Raw genomic sequence first — 13983 nt, forward strand, 5'->3', positions numbered from 1 at the left:
AGCTTATGCTCAAGTAAATTGGTTAGTCTCTAAGGTGCCACAAGTCCTCCTTTTCTTTCTGTTCTCTACTGTGCACAACACTGAGGGTTTGAATTTATCTTTTCCTCTGTCTTCACCTTGCACAGTATTAACCCACTTCCAGCTCATTCATAGTGAAAATCTATACTGAAGTACTATATTCTGTTCTACTCTGTTCTGTTGAGGTTTTTGTACTGTGCTCATCACCACAGTATCTGAGCACCTTCCAGTACTGCATTAAGCAATGTGACTAACATCTGTCCCATGTTTGTTCTGTCATCCTCTCCCCAGGGGAAGAAATGTGTGCAGTGGAATGTTTTATATATATAATTAACATGTCTGTGTATATATTTGTTAGAGAAGGCAAGGTCAAAGAAATGCACCTTGCACTTAGATGGTGAGGTTTGTGGTGGTCCTTTGTTCCTTAGATACTTGACTTCATTCCACAGTTTTAGGCTGACCCCCGAGAACGATCCATCTCCTGCACAGACAAACTTTAGCCTTATTGTAGAAAGTCCCATTGTGCCAGAATAGCAAAGTAGTTGACCTGGAGCTTTATTAAATTTTCAGAGATCTTGAATCCAGGCTGTTTGAGTGCCTTGAAGTTAAGAACCAAGATTCTGAACTTGATTCAAAGTCAGTGTAGGGAGTGGAGGACAGATGTGATGTGATCACAGTCAGTGCCGGATTAATCTTTTGTGGGCCCTGGTGCTCAGACTGTGGCCCCACCTGCACCCTGCCCCAACGCCGCCCTCGCCCCCTCCCACCCCCCACTCAGCCTCTTCCCCCCAAGGCCCTACCTGCCACTCACACAGGAGGAAGAGGGTGGAGAAGAAGGTAAGGCCTTGGGGAAAAGAGGCCAAGTGGGGGCGGGGCCTTGGGGCAGAGTGCAGGCAGAGTGGGGGGCGGGGCTACAGTCCTGGCGCTGGGGCCATTGGCACCATAGTAAACCCAGTATGGCTCACAGTACCCAGCATTACTGAAGAGACATGCTGCCGTATTATGTGCTAGCTGGAGTTACTTAAATGTTGAAGACTTTGTGCCTAGGAATATTGCATTGCTATAAACCAGCCAAGAGGTAATAAAGACATGAATAACTGAAGCCAGGTCATTGTTCATGAGAATGGGATGGAGTCTCCTAGCTAGCATGAGATGATAGAAAGCATTACTCATGGATACTGCTGTCTGAGAGCTTACTGTCATGAGGAATCCAGAAGCATGCCTAGCTAAGAACTGAATTGCCCAATTGTGGATTTGTACCTTCAACCAAAGCAGCCTGCACACACTTCAAAAAATAGAATGAAATTCCTGAATGGTTTAATTGTGCAAATTGCAATTCCCGTTATTGTGGAACTCTGCTTCTGAGTAATATATTCTCAGGAAAAAATGAATTGAATGTATAAATTCCACTGGATTAATCAAATGTATCTATTTTAACAGGAGGAACTGTGTTCAATGAGGAAGGTACTACTCAACAGGAGCAAGAGTGGCAGAATCTGGTCCTTAATCATGAAATCTAGCACAGGAGCTAGGTGAGGTAAGAACAACTTTTGGGCATCTTGCTGAAACTGCAAGAATTTAGGAGTTCGGTAAAATTTTGCTGTTAAAAAGTCAAACAGTTGCAAATACTGTATGTGCTATATAATTGTTTTAAAATACCGATGTATCTTTAAATCAGTGTGAAATGAAAGAAAAATTGGGGAAGCATCAAGACCTCTCTCTCTCTCTCTCTCTCTCTGAATTTTTACTGTGCTTGTCAATGTGATGTGAAGCACCAGGATAGAGAATTAACGTGGTCTGTATTCCATATAACAAATTCGAAAATGGAGCATGTTTTTGTTATTGGCGTGTGGGATACAAAGACTATGCTTCTCCATAGCAGAGCTGGGAAAGTGGTTCTTACTTACTCAGTCTTTCTCATCCTTTGTGCCCCCGAGAGAGAGACACTATTTCACTCTTGTTCTCGTGTAGTCTTCCTCCTCTGTTACTGTAAATGTCTTCTTGTGGTCTTATCCTGCTGTGACTGAGCATTGCAAGATGTTTCACCTCTCCATGCGTTAAGTCCATGAACCAATTAGCGCTCAGAGTAAATGATACATTTAGTTTGCAGGGCATTGGGTTCAGACCCAGGTCAGCATGCTCAGAGCTTTCAGTCAATACGAAAAAAATATAGGCCTGCATTATCAGCCATATTGATTGGGAGAGAGGGCTTTTCATTGTTATTTCCTTTTTAAACTTACTTCCTGCTGTGATCACCATTGTCACTAACTTGGTATCACTGATCGCTGCAGAGTTTCTCAGTAAAACAAAGGCTGGCTTTAAATAAGCACTTGAAATGTTTAAAAGCCTGCATCTCCTATTGACTCTTTATGGAATTTTTTTTTCTGTACTATGTGCATATCTGTTTTTAATGAACATGAGTAAAGTATTCAGTAGATGAATCTAGTCAGCTTCTATTTTCTCCTAAAGTAATTGCAGTACTTCGTTGTAATTTCCTGTTGTTGACCAATCCTTTTCCCCAGGCGATAGGCTTCAAAGACAAACAACATAATTTGTTAAATATAAACACAGACAATAACTTTGTATGCACTATATAAAATTACTTGAAAGCTGGAAAAATAAAATAGGAAATTTGAGTATCAATTACTCTACACCCAAATGGATGTAAATGGGAATCGATTAAATATATTTTATTTGAAATATGACATTGTTGGCCAAATTGTGCCCTTGCTGACAACCAGTGAAGGCTGTGAGGCTATACAGATTTACTGAGGGCAGTGTGTGTGCGTGTAGGTGTATTTATATCTATTTATACTGGTTGAAAAAAATTAAATTACTTTTCTCCAGAAATGTATGTCTTTTTTCTCCCTGTTTTCTGTTGAAACAATTTTTGATTCCTTTCCCCCCACACACTTTTTTTTTTTAAATTGCTGTAATTTATATTGTGCAATATGCAAACAACTCACTTGGTCATGTTTCTTCCTCCTTATTACCCAAATAATCCAATTGAAACCAACGTTAGGGTGGCAAAATGTGGCCCTGTACAAAGAGTGGCTCACATTCATCTCTGTTGCACTGCCTCAACCGTATTGACTTGGAAAAAGAGACTAGCCATAAGAATAAGTCATATGATGGATATTTGAACGTGTAATGGGATTAAAAAGTCAGCACTCTGTTAAGATCCTATGAATTCCCATTTGTTTTATATGATGATGTTTTACATTATACTGTTTGTTTGTGAGCCACCTCTCTCTCTCTCTCACACACACACACACACACACACACACATTACCTTGATATTTTCTTTTTCTCATATGCGATCTCAGTTTTATTGTTTGTTTATGACCACAGTAAAAAAAATTGCACAAATGTAAGTGAAAGGAGCATTTATCCCAGACTTATATAACTATATTAATTTTTAAGTGTTAAAATCAGCAAATAGGATCCCATTTGCTACTATTACAACAGTACAAATCCTAAATAGCTCCAGTGAAGCAGATTTATGCCAGATTTATGTTGTTGTTGTCTTGTCTCACGGTTATCATATTAGGCCATGGAGTTCAAGAATGAATTCGGCAGTTCGTACTGGGGCCTCTGCAAGAGCTTGATACAAGGTGTCCAATCTGAAAAGCATCCCTTTCCTTATGATATTACATTCAAAAGCATGGGCAAGTGTTAAAGCCTGCTCCTGACACATCTTGCAGAGTGGATACATCTTAGACTTCTCTCTGATGATTTTAATTCCTGCAGTGTGCCCCATCTATAATCTCATGATAGCAGATATTATTTTCTGAGATGTTTTGATATCAGTCGAAGGCTCTTTCATCTTTTGACCATTTATTTCAGCTAATATTTCCCTTAATAGGGTGTCAATATCCTCAATTGTTGTGAAAAAATTCATAGGCAGGAATTGTAGACCAAGCTGGATGAGCAAGCATCTCAGAGAGGTGATTCAGAAAAAAGCAGAAAGCCTACAAGGAGTGGAAGATGGGAGGGATCAGCAAGGAAAGCTACCTTATTGAGGTCAGAACATGTAGGGATAAAGTGAGAAAGGCCAAAAGCCACGTAGAGTTGGACCTTGCAAAGGGAATTAAAACCAATAGTAAAAGGTTCTATAGCCATATAAATAAGAAGAAAACAAAGAAAGAAGAAGTGGGACCGCTAAACACTGAGGATGGAGTGGAGGTTAAGGATAATCTAGGCATTGCCCAATATCTAAACAAATACTTTGCCTCAGTCTTTAATGAGGTTAATGAGGATAATGGCAGGATGACAAATGGGATAATGGCAGGATGACAAATGGGAATGAGGATATGGAGGTAGATATTACCACATCCGAGGTAGAAGCCAAACTCGAACAGCTTAATGGGACTAAACTGGGGGGCCCAGATAAACTTCATCCAAGAATATTAAAGGAACTGGCACATGAAATTGCAAGCCCATTAGCAAGAATTTTTAATGAATCTGTAAACTCAGGGGTTGTACCGTATGACTGGAGAATTGCTAACACAGTTCCAATTTTTAAGAAAGGGGAAAAAAATGACCAGGGTAACTAGTGTTGTACCAATAAAATAAAAACCAGCAGGATCTTATTAAAGGGAAAAAGGCAAAATACCACATTTATTGTGAATACAGAAAGAATCATAGTAAGCAGTTAGTTATAGCTATAACATTCCATTCAATTTCATATTTATTCACACATTCATTCATACAAACACACACACACACACACACACATACACACCCACACACACAGGTTCTGCAAGGTTGTTATCATAGTTACCAGCCTTAGAGTTGCTCATGCCAAGCCACTGGCCAGGTGGCCTGGACATGAGGAGGGAGCAGGGCCTTGTCAGATGCTCATCTGATGCTCCTGGAAGTTGGTTTGCAGAATCAGACCCCAAAGTTCTCACTTTTTAGAGTCTATTTTTATAGGAATTTCTTCCTATGCCAGTCTATGGGAATTGCTTCATCATGCTGTTGCTGAATCAATCAGCAGATAGCACATTCCTGAGGGCTCCAAGATGTTATCTTGTTCTTTGGTTCTCCCATCCTTGAGGTTGTTGGGTGGATTCCAGTCTGCCCTCCGGGTGGGGTCCTCTGGTTATTTCCACTTGACGCCTTCTTCAGCCGATGGACACTGGATTCTTAGGCTGGCACCTCCCTGATCATTCAGTTATTATCCACACCAAGCATCCATCCACATACATCCTCTATCTCTATTTTAATCACAATGGTTAATACAACAAAAGGGTGGGGAGTCTCTGGGTGCTGTTTCTGTTGTTAGAGTATTGCTTTGAGTCTCTCTCTCTGTGAATTGCTTTGAGAACAGACTCTGTCTTAGAATGTACTAACACAATTAGCAGCTTGCAAGTTTCATACATAGAGGGAGAGAAACAGTACCAAAAACCAAGAGACCTCTTAATTAGTAATACCCTGGAATTTAAACTCTGGGGAATCAAACTCATTTGTGATTTTAATACAGAACTTCTTTAATATGATCCAACACTAGAAGCCTGTTAGTTTGATATCTGTAGTATGCAAGGTCTTGGAAAAAATTTTGAAGGAGAAAGTAGTTAAGAACATCGAGGTCAGTGGTAATTGGGACAAAATACAACATGATTTTACAGAAGGTAGATCATGCCAAACCAACCTGATCTCCTTCTTTGAGAAGGAAACAGATTTTTTTAGACAAAGGAAATGCAGTGGATCTAATTTACCTCAATTTCAGTAAGGCATCTGATACGGTTCCACATGGGGAATTATTAGTTAAATTGGAAAAGATGGGGATCAATATGAAGATTGAAAGGTGGATAAGGAACTGGTTAAAGGGGAAACTATAATGAGTCATACTGAAAGGTGAACTGTCAGGCTGGAGGGAGATTACTAGTGGAGTTCCTCAGGGATCGGTTTTGGGACCAATCTTATTTAATCTTTTTATTACGGACCTTGGCACAAAAAGTGGGTGTGTTAATAAAGTTTGCGGATGACACAAAGCTGGGAGGTATTGCCAATACAGAGAAGGACCGGGATATCATTAGGAAGATCTGGATGACCTTGTAAACTGGAGTAATAGTAATAGGATGAAATTTAATAGTGAAAAGTGCAAGGTCATGCATTTAGGGATTAATAACAAGCATTTTTGTTATAAACTGGGGACTCATCAGTTGAAAGCAACAGAGGAGGAGAAGGACCTTGGAGTATTGGTTGATCACAGGATGACTATGAGCCGCCAATGAGATATGGCCATGAAAAAAGCTAATGTGGTCTTGGGATGCATCAGGCGAGGTATTTCCAGTAGAGATAAGGAGGTGTTAGTACCATTATACAAGGCACTGGTGAGACCTCACCTGGAATACTGTGTGCAGTTCTGGTCTCCCATGTTTAAGAAGGATGAATTCAAACTGGAACAGGTACAGAGAAGGGCTATTAGGATGATCTGAGGAATGGAAAACCTGTGTTATGAAAGGAGACTCAAAGAGCTTGGCATGTTTAGCCTAACCAAAAGAAGGCTGAGGGGAGATATGATAGCTCTTTATGAATATATCAGAGGGATAAATACCAGGGAGGGAGAGGAGTTATTTAAACTCAGTACCAATGTGGACACAAGAACAAATGGATATAAACTGGTCATTGGGAAGTTTAGACTTGAAATTAGATGAAGGTTTCTAACCATCAGAGGAGTGAAGTTCTGAAACAGCCTTCCAAGGGGAGAAGTGGGGACAAAAGATCTATCTGGCTTCAAGACTAAGCTTTATAAGTTTATGGAGGGGATGGTATGAGGGGATAGCCTAATTCTGGCAATAAATTGATCTTTGACTATTAGCAGTGAATACGCCCAATGGCCTATGATGGGATGTTAGATGGGGTGGGATCTGAGTTACTACAGAGAATTCTTTCCTGGATGTCTAGCTGGTGAGTCTTGCCCACATGTTCAGGGGTTAGCTGATCACCATATCTGGGGTCGGGAAGCAATTTTCCTCCAGGGCAGATTGGCAGAGGCCCTGGGGGTTTTTCGCCTTCCTCTGCAGTGTGGGGCACAGGTAACTTGCTGGAGGATTCTCTGCACCTTGAAGTCTTTAAACCATGATTTGAGGACTTCAATAGCTCAGACATAGGTTAGGGGTTTATTACAGGAGTGGGTGGGGTGAGATTCTGTGGCCTGCTTTGTGCAGGATGTCAGACTAGACGATCATAATGATCCCATCTGACCATAAAGTCTATGAGTCTATCCACAAGGGGTGAAATCTTAGCCCCATTGACGCACTGCAGTGACATCAGGATTTTACCTTAGGATGGGAAACTCTTAAAAAATCTGTGATATTCTATTATTATGGTGGTTGGTTTTTTTGTTGTTGTTTGTTCAGGCTGAGAGTGACTTATCTTTTGAATTTTCAGCATGTGGATCCAAGGAAAATATTTCCTCTTTAAACTGCATTAAATATCTGGGAGCAGAATTATTACACAGGCTCTAATATCAATTAATCTAATGTAATAATACCTGTCTGCCACAAGCTGCCAACATTTCACATGGAAGTTAAAATCCTCCATCGTGTGATCCAAATCCGTGTAATATTGTTGATTGCAAATGTTTGCAGTGGGATATCTCCATTAAGAGAGAGAGAGGCTTACACATATATTTACTTGTTGCTGTTCATAATTAACTTTAAAAACATGAGTGGTTCCCCTGGTTTCAATGGGTCTATAGAGAGACTTCAGCGATGCTTGGTTTCAATGGGACTATTCGTGTGCTTCAGATTAGGCACGTATCTAAGTACTCAACTGAATCAGAACCTTACTTTGGACCAGACTTAGAAAGTGTCATAAGAAGACTGGCCAGCAGTGATGTTTTCCACATGTTACAGCCCCTGCCCTTGTTACTCCATTCTTCAACTTAAGCTTCTACCAGCCTGAGAGCCAGAGTATACTATGCGCAAATCTGGACATCTATGATGGCCTCAATCATCCAAGGAGCTCTGTACAGTGGACTCCTGCATGCATGCACAGCCCCACTGATGTTAATGCCTACAAACTGCTCCTGGAAGGACTAGGGTAATCAGTAATTTAAAAGACCCATTTATATATAATATACTTAAGTCTATCCTTTTTTTATAATAGTCTGAGAACAATTATTTAAAAATGAAGATCTTGCCTACATATGTAAATAGGCATTAAATTCAGTTCTTCCAGGTTTATCAAATCATCAGAACATTTTGATGATTTTAATCTATTTTGAAATTGTTAGAGAAGATATCAGTAAGTTTTTTTGAGAGTGAAGAATCATACGAATCTGTTAAAATAGTGTAAATGATATTTACTGTGTATGAATTGCCTCCCCTCGCCTAGGCTCATCAAGGAAGTGAGCTGAGGTGAGGTGTTATATCTCGTGAGATTCTCTTGCTGTGCCAAAGTCTTAAATAAATAAAATCTGAATAGAATCCAGCACATCATTTGAAAAGAACCTCAGGCCTCATGCATAACCATACTTTTATAGCAGCCAAGTGGTAAAGATGCCTTTAGAGAAAAAAAGGCCAGACAGTAGTAAATCATAGCGTAGCATAAATCAGGGGACAGCTTGTCTAGTTAGAATTATAAGTGAGCATCATGGTCAGATAAACAGCTAACAAGTCAAAATATTTCTGGAAATACTTTTTCACTGCAATTGCATCCACTCATCATCAAATATTTTCATTCTGTGTGTATCTTCGTTGATTTCACTGGAATGACAACAGGGATTAATTTGGCCCAGTCTCTTTAAAATCATGCCTATAATTTTGAGCTGGTGTGGGCAGCTTTATGGGAAAGGTGGGCTACAAAAGGTTGGGGAGGGTTTTGTATTTCTTCTTTTTTCTTGGTTTACTTTAATTGAACTATTGACCTCACAAAAACATCCAGCTTTCCATGAGTTTAAAAGTGGCTCTTGGTGACTGAGCTTCGAAACATATATGGTAGAACCCCAGTTTATCTTGGAGGCTGTTTGGTTTTTTTTAACTCACTGTGCTGGAAAACACACCAATCTTGGGAAATCAAGCTAATGTCTCCCAGCTGTGCAGAGAAAGTGTGAACAGCTCTGTCAAATGAGCTACCCCCATCTTTTTTTTCAGACAGCATCTTATACTAGAGCAGTCACTTCACATTTGCCATTTGAGCAGTTGCGATATAACTGCTGTTTTATTGCCTATAGGAGAGTTTCTGTGAGGAATCAGACACTGGTCTTTCAGCTACCCTGGCCAAAAAAGGTTTTAGTCACAGGACTCTATTACTGGTGAATGAGTAAGGAATGCTGACAGGATAACAACAGAATATGCACATAAATTTGTGGCCTAAAGGTTGCTAATTGACCAAGTGGTAATACGAGGGGAAGTATTTTCCAGCCTTGAAACTCTTTACCCAGATAAGTACAATAAATGCCATCAGTTAACCCTTTGAGTCCAATGACCCAGTGCTGCCAGGGACATGTCTGGTAATATAGACCCTCATGCTCCCTAATCGGTGGTGATATATAGAGTACAGTCATAGGTGCAGACAAGTGTTCCTTTGTTGGATGCAAAAGATGTCTCTGGGTATTTAAAGGTTAAACACAACATTTTAAATGCATAACTATAGCCACTTAAAACACTTGAAAAATAAGACCTTTTATAATACAAAAGCAAAAGAGCAGTCAAGGAAGAGATTAGAACAATTTAAACTGAAATAAGTACATGTTTTAATATTAGTGACATCATAGCAGAATTTTTGGAAGTCTTCACCATAAATTGCTAACTTTGAGCACTCAGCAGTGACATTCCAGTGGTCTGCTGCATACTATCCATCCATCTCTTTTGTGGTTGTCCGGTATTACAATTACTTTCTACCATTCCCTCCATAATAACATTCCCAAGATTATGTCCATCTCTACACTTATGGATCCAAAGTATGTAAATTAGCATCTTTTGATTTCGGACATCAGGGTCTGTTTCTCTCCAATAATACTTCCAATATAAGCATGTCTTTTTTTCCATCCTGGAGATGCACAACAAAGGTATTTGACAGCACCACATTTCAGAAGCTTAATTTTTCTTCTTGTCAGAAGCTTTAACTTCCCACAAATAGAGGAATAAAATTCCAGAAAATAACAGTAAATATTTCTCATGTTCTATCTAGTTCTTTTCACTATTTCTACACTGTCACAAAACCTCAAAATATATATTCTGAGACAACTCCTACATCGTACGTAATCCCATACCTACTCTCAGATCATGGCACTTACCAGGTTTAAAAGAAAGATCTCAAAACCATGAGACCAAGTAGGGATACATATTTAAATAATAAGATAGGAAAGGTGAAGAAATACAAGCTATCATCAGACTTTAAGCATTTTCTGTACTTTTTTCTGCAGTATCCATTAGTTCAGTTTGTTTTGTGATACCTGGTATCTTACATTTTAACTTCCGGGCAGGATATTTCTGCTATTGGGATTCTATCTTTTGTTGGGGTTCCCCGAAAACCTCTTCCACTTGATTCCCTAAGAACTCAGTTCAACTCCAATCTCATCTTTTAGGTTCCTTTATTTGGCATACAGCAAAGTTCTGAGTTGATCAAAGTCAAACATCAGCAGTGGCTATAGGGTGTACCCCACATCCAAAGTTACATGGCAAAACTTTTCCTTGCATACATTTTTACCAACACTAAGAATATGTGCATTCCTAACTATGCATTATATCACACGCTTCATTTTTGGCTTGGTTATTTTTCAGGAACCAATCCCTGTACAGCATGCTCTGTCCATGCGCTGTTCATATTTCAAGTTTATCTTGTTCATTGTCCCTGTTGTCAGAGTGTTTCCCCTTATCTCAGATAGTACAGACATTCTGTCTCTAGCCTATTGATTCATGTACCTTCCCAAACATGCCCACTGAAACATGACGCAAGTCACTTATGACAAGTTACTTATGCCTAGGCCTATATCACTAACTTTCTAAATCTAAGAAATAAGAAATCTGCACCAATGTGTACAGAGAAGAACATATTATCATCATGTGTTCTTTGCTTCCTGTTGTCTTGGAAAGGGTTGTCAAAAGATCAGTCAGCCACTGGAGTGTTACTACTCAAGTGTATCAAGGCCAGATGCTGCTACCTTACTTACACTGACCAGTGCATTATTCTGTCGTCAAATTCCACTGAAATCAATGGGATTACTCATCTAGTAAGGTACTAAGCACATATAGAAAGAAAGGCAGAATGTAGTCTTATGAAAGTTGTGATCAAGTTACAAAGGCTTTGTCTTCACTGACCCAAAGGTACTGGGAAGGAGGGGGTGCGTTTTAATAGTGAGATAACTAATTCTGGTGTTTAGAAGCAAAGTCTTAGGAACAACATATATTAGGCTATTGTGAAGCCAGCTGAATAGCCCTAGGGCACCCATTACCATAGTATTTATGGATAAAAAGTGAAAAATTGGTTGTTTTTCTCCTACTCCTAATGAAAATCTCAGAAAATGACATTTATTACAGTGCTATAGTGTAAAAGGGGATTGCCCCTATTGAAAATTATTGCAACTGAAATAGATCACAAATTTTAAGGAGAAACTGTCATTTTAAAACTACAACTTAAATTTTAAACGTCTTTCTATTGAAGCACCAAGTCTGGTAACCTTAAAAGCCAGCATTACATTACATTGCTGAACTTTAGATGTCTGTTACCCATATGTTCATCCAACACCGTGATACTTCTCTATTTGAATTGTTTTATAGGGCCAAATCCTGGTCACCTGTGCAAAGCTAAAGAGAAAAGGTGGTCATGAGTAAAAGAATTCTCTTACCAACCTAAATGTAGGGCCTGAGACATCATACACTTGGATGTAGGTACTAATAGCCTGTGGGCAAGAGTGACCACTATGGCCCTCTTTATCCTTGTCCCACAGGCTTGGCTATGAATGGATTCTGCTGCAGCACACCCACAACACTCGCCATAGTCCTTCATAGAGCCATTCTGTCACATAGAGGGTTATTGTGTGTGTCCCATGCAGAGGAAGCATTGTGCTTCTATTGCATTTTGGGCATTGCCTGCCCCCCAAGGGAGGGACGGGACCATACTCTACAGATATAGTCTAATGCCATTTGTAATATGTTTCCCTATCATATTGTTATTTGCTTTGGATTGCTTGTATTCATATATTATTAATCCAAATAAATTATATTATTATCCACCTCATCTGAAACTTGTTAGGTTTGGATATCTTCCACATCTTTAAAATGAAGGCAGTTAATGTGCATATAAGCTTCTGCCTTTGCCTTTATTTGTAACTTTGCATGTAATAAATAAAAAATTGTCGAGACTGTTATTTCTCGAAAAGAGTATTAATTATCCCTCTTTTGAAATACTGCTATTATGTTTAAACAGGGCAAAATATAACTTTGTCTTACACATTCCTAATAGTATAGGTTTATATCAGTTCTCCTGAGCTGACGGGCCTTCTGCAGTGCCTGTATACATTTAACTTGGGTCCTTCTCTTTCACCAGGGCTCCAGAACTGGTCAGTCGGAAATCATACTTCTTATATTTGGTTTAATTGGTTTTGGTTTCTACATTATAATAAATTTAATCAGATTATGGTCACTTGACCCCCCCCAGGGACTCAACTCTAATTTGCTTCTACTGCCTGGTTATTGGTTAACAAGATCTAGACATGAACCATTCCTGGCAGAGTTCCCTACACATTAGTTTAAGAAGCCATCATTTGTTATATCCATCACCTCTGTCTTCATTCAGTCACACCTCCAAGGTTTCTTAATTATACAGGAGGTAGAAATTCTTTGTATCAAATTCCCCTTATCCATGTGTGCCATCTTTATCCCATCATATATTGCACATCACTTTCCGTCCCTCATTTCTCCTAGGGGGAAGAGAGGTCAGTAACATACTATACTCAGTATAGTTTGCTTGCTATGTACTATACATCACCCTAGTTATAAACCTGTTCAATCACTATCTGATATTTATTCACATAAACTCACAAAACTTACACTCAGATAACTTTAAGAGTATGGCAAATAGGCAAATTAATAAATCAGAGTTGTTTCTGATATGTCTTTTTATTTTTTAATACTGCTGTGCTTCACTATTGCAAAAGAAGATATATGTAAAATCGATCAGGAGTTCTAGTCCTACTTCTGCCACAGCCATCTTGTGTGATCTAGAGCAAGGTCTTTAACTGTGACTTGAAAAGGGAAGAAATTTGTCTCCCCCGCTTGCTTTTAGACCTTTTTTTTTCTCCTGGAAAACATACTGTACTCCAAGGTTGGTAACTCCAGCTCCCAGGATCCTTCAAGGAGATGACCAGCAAAAACAGGGAAGAGATTAAACAAAAGTATTACTAAAGTTAAAAAAACAAATACATTCAATAACAAAAAAACTGCATATGAAAAAAAACACAGAGGTGGTAACATGGAAGGCTAATTGACATAGATATGTTTGAGCAGGCTGTAAACATAGGAATAAGGAGGTCAGCATTCAAGAATATAAGTATCTGCAAGGGTAAATATCAAAATATTGATTCAAAATGGTAAATGAACAATTTAAAATGAGTGATTTTTCATATGAAGTGAAAACCTGACTTTTCTGAATTCTTCACATATTCTGTGTGCTTCTCCCCCTCTCACTCTGGAAAACACATTTTCTAATGTTTAACATTCTTCTTCTTTTTTTTTTTAAGTTGTCTCTGCCTTGCTAATCATATACAGTACTAGGCTTTTGTAGATTTCATTCCTACTCCTTAGCTCTTAAAATTATCTTTCCTCCATCACTGAGCACAAATTGTTTTTGTTTTTCCAGGTTGCATTAAATATAATTCCAGACAAACAGTGGTGGTCCTCATCAGCTGGTATTTGTATATGAAATACTGTATTCTCATCATCATTTACAATTATTAAACTAATTCTGTCTCCTTTCAGTAGATTAAGCATCATAAATACAGCTACCCTAATA

At 38.9% G+C, this 13983-nt stretch overlaps 1 long non-coding RNA gene across 1 annotated transcript in view; it reads left to right on the top strand.

The window, feature by feature from the left end:
* Nucleotides 1-1468: 1468 nt before the first annotated feature.
* Nucleotides 1469-13983, top strand: part of LOC311515954 — a 45572-nt gene continuing 33057 nt past the window's right edge. The window contains exon 1 of the long non-coding RNA XR_014710273.1: nt 1469-1555. This is a non-coding gene — a long non-coding RNA (uncharacterized lncRNA). The remainder of the gene's footprint in view (nt 1556-13983) is intronic.

The sequence above is a fragment of the Lepidochelys olivacea genome, assembly GCF_965140295.1.
Source record: "Lepidochelys olivacea isolate rLepOli2 genome assembly, chromosome: 2".
Taxonomy (NCBI): domain Eukaryota; kingdom Metazoa; phylum Chordata; order Testudines; family Cheloniidae; genus Lepidochelys; species Lepidochelys olivacea.